Below are 6246 nucleotides of genomic sequence, written 5' to 3' on the forward strand. Positions count from 1 at the left end.
ATTTTCTTTTCTTTCATTTAGAATGGTAAACCATCAGTTTGACTGGAACTCAGTTAGTAGGTGTCCTTTATCACTTTTTTGCAGCCAATCAGAATTAAGTATTCACCCAGACCATGTTATGAGGCTATGTTTACACCAGTGGGGACTGCTGGTCTTTCAAAAAGGGAAAGCTCATTTTCAGCCTACATCACTATCAATTTGAAGACAATTCTAGCCTCATATATCAATATGATATATATTGATATATTGCCGCCCTATTTTCACATCATTTTATGTACAATATTGCCCAAGAAACACTTGCATGTAATGGATTGTTTATAGAAAATTAACTTTATACACAGGCATACCGTCTTCTTGTTTTTTGTAACTACTGAGCTATTTGGCACTTAGTGAGTGTGATGAACATAGTTTCATCAGTGCTCACATTGTTAGACTGTTGATGATCTTTCTCATCTGCAATATTATGTTACCTTACATGCTTTTCTGTTGGGCCAGTATACTTTCTAGTCAAGTATTTTTTATTGTTTACTTTTTAGCTATATTGACAAAAGTAATTTTGAGAGGGCTTGGCTGCTTTACTGTGTTGAATTAAGCCAGCTAGCTAGTCAGATAGCTACTAGTCACAATCTTAAAATAATATATATTTACAAAATGACATACAAATGTGCCCTTTTTTTTTAGACACTGCAATGGCTGGGCAAGTAAGGAAGGAGGAGGATTATAGAGGACAATGTTGGTAAGGTTTGGTTACTGCCAGCCTGCTAACTGTTGCCTATGAGAGAGCTTCAGACAAAAGACACTTCATTCAATTGATTTATGTATCAATTCATAACAAGAATTCTCGAGACACTTACATACACAATAGGTTTAGACCACACACTATATTTACAAGGATCCACAGTTCTAGTAGTTCCCTCCAGAGCAAGCAACATGCGACAGTGGCGAGGAAAAACTTCCTTTTAGCAGAAACCTCGGACAGACCCAGGCTCTGGTAGGCGGTGTCTGACGGGCCAGTTGGGTGGATGAATAGCTGCAATAACAGTCACTGAAAGGTATGGAACAGTGATTAAAAAAAAAAAAAAGTTTAGTTCGTGGTATAGCAGCACTGCACGCTTACAAGGCACAGCAGACGTAGCAGGGCACCACAGAGCGTAGCAGATGTAACAGGGCATCGCAGACGTTTAGCAGGACCACGGTGACCGCTGCAACCATGATTTTGGAGCCTCCCTGATCCTGAAACATGCTTGGGGGAAAACAGATAAGGATTCCGGGGAAGACCCCCCCCCCCCAGTTTCATTGACGGAACATTGTATCGATAATAAGCCGCTGCCCCGCCTGACCCGCATCTGGCAGGAGATCCTGGACTATATAAACAAAGACAATTTTGGTTAATAAATGTAATGTTTGTTCTACTCACTCCTTTGTCTGAGTGGTGGAGAGAAGGCAACACCTAAATTATTATCCAAATTGTTTATCATAAACACTGTATAATATAAAGGGTTGTCTGTCTGTGCACCCGCTTTTTGATTGCAGCGGAATTTTGAATGTTCACCCCAGCCTCCTGCCTAGGTGGCGAGGACCAGCACCCATCTTCCACACCATCATGGATGTGACACTGTGACAGGGTCACCACATCCAGATTCGCCCTCATAGGTAAGCGGACGCAAAAGCTCTGTGTTCTTCCTGCTTTGTCCTTACAAAACGTATCCAGATTAAGAATGTCTTCACATCGCAGGTTTGATGTGGGCCCATTCTCCACCAGAGCTTCATCAAGTCCCTGAGAACTGCACTGCTGAGGGTCTTGGAGCTGCTCTAGCCACAAAAGGAGCACATCTGGTGAGTTTTCTGCTAGAGGATGGTTACCTGTCCTCTTTCTAACAGGATTTAACGTAGGGGCTGTATTCGTATTTCTTGTTTGCAGCTTATTGATACGCTTATGACATTGCCTGAGAGACTGGCAACATAAAAGGGGCAAAAAACGACAGGTGCAACCTTTGGTACGTAGTTTTAAACTACACAGTCTGCTAAATATAAAACAAGAGGACCTCCTTTAACTTACACATTCATTTTCTCCAATAGCCCCAAAAATCAATGGATCCATGAGCTGGATAGTCTGGAGGAACAGACTTGTGACCAAATTGATCGTCTGTATCGGCCATCGGATCAAGGGTAATACCCTTCTGGACTGTTCACTCTTAGCCATGGAAGACATTGTTGACCATGACTGTACTGATTCTCTCTCGCCATCAGATACCTCTGAAGACCACATGGATGGGCAGGACAATAAAACTTCTGGATTTTGTAGGAAAATGTCACATTTCATAGTAGGTGAGTTTTTCAAAATCAAATGTACTGGCCATGAATATATTTACAGTACACTGTTTTCCACTTAAATTCTGGTGTTTTTGGATATCCAGTTTGTAAATGTAAAAACTTGGTTTCAGAAAATGAATTAGCCTAAATCTTGTTACTGAAAGATTAATATGCTTTATATTAAATATTCTAGCTGTTATAACTGTAAACCAAAAACCCGTTCAGTGAGGGATCTGGAAGTTCAAAAATGCTGCTAACTCATTTCCGGGTTTTAGAACTCTATCCGCAGCACTCTGTAAGCGGCTTGGCTTAGCAGGATGACTGTGGTTTGAAGGATTGGAGGTTCGATCCCAGCACCTCCGACCACATGTCAAAGTGTCCTTGAGCAGAACACTAAACCCAAGTTCTGCCTGGATGCTGTCTGTATAGCTGTCTACGCTCCTAATACTAAATCCGCCTACACATGATAACCAATTTGCTCTTGGTGCACCCTATGTAGGGGCAGAGCAAAGCGCAGCGTAAGTATTTGTCATCAAGGGTGAAAGGAAGCTATTTCCCATTGCTGGGTAACAACTGGCTGGTATCTCATTGGTTGCGCTTTCGAAAGGCAACTAGGTCAAAGTTGAAATAACTTGACTTGAGCACAGCGCAGTGACTATTGGCACCATTGCCTATCATGTGTAGGCAACTTTAGATGTGTTAAATACTTTTCTGCAGGTCGGAAAATTCATGCCTCCGCCGTCGTCCCGTTAATTCCTGACAATTACACCTTAAAGGGGCATTAACACTCTAATACCATGGTGATTTGCTTAATATTTGTTTTAAACAATTCATTTATATTTGAGTGCGTTTTACAAAAAAATCTAATTTTTCCTGGTTACACTTGGTGGTTTGACTAATACCTAAAACAATCATTCTCATCCAATAAGGTTCTTATGCAATTTAAAAGTTTGCTGCTCCAGTAAATAGGACAGACTAACAGATACAGTCATGGACGAAATTATTGGCACCCCTGGAACTTTTCCAGAAAATGCACCATTTCTCCCAGAAAAGTGTTGCAATAAACAATGTTTCGGTATACCATTTGTTACCTTTTAGTGCATTTAAACAGCACAAAATCAGCAGAGAAAAAAGGAACCAATTTCTTCCATAACAATCAACAAGCTTTTTACACCTCTCAACTGGAATTTTGGACCACTCTCTTTTGAAAACTGCTCCAGCTCTCTCCAGATTTGAAGGGTGCCTTCTCGCAACAACAATTTTGAGATACTCTCCATGGGATTTAGAGCTGGACTCATTGCTGGCCACTTCAGAATTCTCCAGCGCTTTGTCTCCAACCATTTCTGGGTGCTTTTTAGGTATGTTTTGGTTACTTTTCTGCTGAAACACCATGACCCTGACGCAGACTCAGCTTTCTGAACTAGGCCCTACATTATTGGCTAAAATCTTTTGATAGTCTCCAGATTTCATGTTCCTTACACACAGTCAATGCACCCAGTGCCGAGGCAGCAAAACAACCCCAAAACATCCTTGAACCTCCCCATGTTTGACTGTAGTACTGTGTTCTTTTCTCTGTAGGCCTCTTTCCATTTTCTGTAAACATAAATGACGTGCTTTTCCAAAAAACTCTACCTTAGTCTCATCTGTCCACAAAAACGTTCTCCCAGAAAGATTGAGGCTACTCAGGTACATTTTTGCAAACTGCAGTCTGCTTTTTTTATGTCTCTGTGGGGTAGTGGGTTCTCTCAGTCTCTGCCATAGCGCTTCTTCTCATTCACTGACAACGTATGGTCGAGCTGACCCTGATGCCCCTGTTCTGCAGGACAGCCTGAATTTGCGTGGAGTGACTGAAGTTGTTTATCCAATTCGAACTATCCTGCGTTGTATTCTTTTCTAAGTTTTTCTTCCGTCCACATCCAGGGAGATTTTCCACAGTTTTCTCACCTAAAGGATTATTAGGAACACCTGTTCAATTTTCTCATTAATGCAATTATCTAATTATCTAATCAACCAATCACATGGCAGTTGCTTCAATGCATTTAGGGGTATGGTCCTGGTCAAGACATCTTTTGAACTCCAAAACTGAATGTCAGAATGGGAAAAAGGTGATTTAAGCAATTTTGAGCACGGCATAGTTGTGGTGCCAGACGGGCTGTTCGAGTATTTCACAATCTGCTCAGTTACTGGATTTTCACGCACAACCATTTCTTGGGTTTTGACTGAAATAACCACCGTTATAACCGAGGTATGCAGCAAAGCATTTGTGAAGCCACAACACCACAACCTTGAGGCTGATGGGCTACAACAGCGAGAAGACCCCACCGGGTACCATCATCTCCACTACAAATAGGAAAAAGAAGCCACAATTTGCAGAGCTCACCAATTTGACATTAAGACCAGAAAAATGTTGCATGGTCTGTGAGATCTCGATTTCTGTTGAGACATTCAGATGGTAGTCAGAATTTGGCGTAAACAGAATGAGAACATGGATCCATCATGCCTTGTTACCACTGTGCAGGCTGGTGGTGGTGTGGTGTAATGGTGTGATGTTTCTTGGCACACTTTAGGACCTTTAGTGCCAGTTGGAATCGTTTAAATGCCACGGCCTACCTGAGCATTGTTTCTGACCATGTCCATCCCTTATGGCCACCATGTACCCATCCTCTGATGGTACTTCCAGCAGATAATGCACCATGTCACAAGCTCCAATCCATTTCAAATTGGTTTTGAACATGACAATGATTTCACTGTACTAAAATGGCCTCCACAGTCACCAGATCTCAACCCAATAGAGCATCTTTGGGATGGTGTGAACGGAACTTCGTGCCCTGGATGTGCATCCCACAAATCTCCAATCACTGCAAGATGCTATCCTATCACTATGGGCCAACATTTCTAAGAATGCTGCAGCACCTTGTTGAATCAATCCACGTAAATTAAGGCAGTTCTGAAGCGCAAGGGGGTCAAACACAGTATTAGTATGGTGTTCCTAAATCCTATAGGGGAGTGGATTGCGCACAATGGACAAGAAACTTTAAGATCTCTGGAGATTGACTTGTAACCTTGAGATTGTTGATATTTTTCCACAATTTTGCTTCTTGAGTCCTCAGACAATCTCGTCTCTCTTCTCTCTCCATCTTGGTTTGGCACCACAGGCACAACACACAAGATGGAGCCAACTTTTATACACTATAACTGCTCCATTTTTGATTTTTATATTGCCAGCACTGTTACTTGGCACAGGTGAGTTCATGAACGTCACTGCTTGAAATGAAATTATTTACCTACAGGTTTATAGGGTGCCAATGATTTTGTCCAATCCATTTTGGGAGTTTTGTGTAAATTATGTAACATGTTTGGCATTGGTTCCTTTTTTCTTCTGCGTTTTTGTGCTGTTCCAATTCACATTTCTTTTCTTTTCTTTCATTTAGAATGGTAAACCATCAGTTTGACTGGAACTCAGTTAGTAGGTGTCCTTTATCACTTTTTTGCAGCCAATCAGAATTAGTATTCACCCAGACCATGTTATGAGCTATGTTTTACACCAGTGGGGACTGCTGGTCTTTCAAAAAGGGAAAGCTCTTTTCAGCCTACATCGTAAAAATTGTCCATATTTATATTATAAAATATACACTACCGGTCAAAGTTTGGGTTCACTTACAAATTTCCATTCCACTCTATTACAGACAGAATACCAGCTGAACTGAGTGGGGGCTGATCTTTAATTCAATATCTACATGATCCATAATCAGCAACCATTTATCCAATGTTCCAAAGGCACATCCTGTTTACTAATTTGATATCATTTTAAAAAACTGACTAAGATTACATTGGAGAACCCTTTGTAATTATGAGCAACAAGTAATCTCAAAACTGCTGCCCTGGTTAAAAAAACAAATGCAACTGACCTCAGCTGGTATTCTGTCTATAACT

At 41.1% G+C, this 6246-nt stretch overlaps 1 protein-coding gene and 1 long non-coding RNA gene across 3 annotated transcripts in view; one reads left to right on the top strand and one right to left on the bottom strand.

The window, feature by feature from the left end:
- The window catches only part of mtfmt (mitochondrial methionyl-tRNA formyltransferase), a 28342-nt gene that overhangs the window by 18676 nt on the left and 3420 nt on the right, over nucleotides 1-6246 (top strand). The gene's annotated exons all lie outside the window — the stretch shown is intronic.
- On the bottom strand, nucleotides 1401-5905 carry LOC116702547 (uncharacterized). Its single transcript, XR_004335192.1, has 3 exons — nucleotides 5859-5905; nucleotides 2187-2192; nucleotides 1401-1412 (listed from the first exon to the last, which is right to left on the bottom strand). It is a non-coding gene; the product is annotated as an uncharacterized LOC116702547 (long non-coding RNA).

The sequence above is a fragment of the Etheostoma spectabile genome, chromosome 15 (genome assembly GCF_008692095.1).
Source record: "Etheostoma spectabile isolate EspeVRDwgs_2016 chromosome 15, UIUC_Espe_1.0, whole genome shotgun sequence".
Classification (NCBI taxonomy): domain Eukaryota; kingdom Metazoa; phylum Chordata; class Actinopteri; order Perciformes; family Percidae; genus Etheostoma; species Etheostoma spectabile.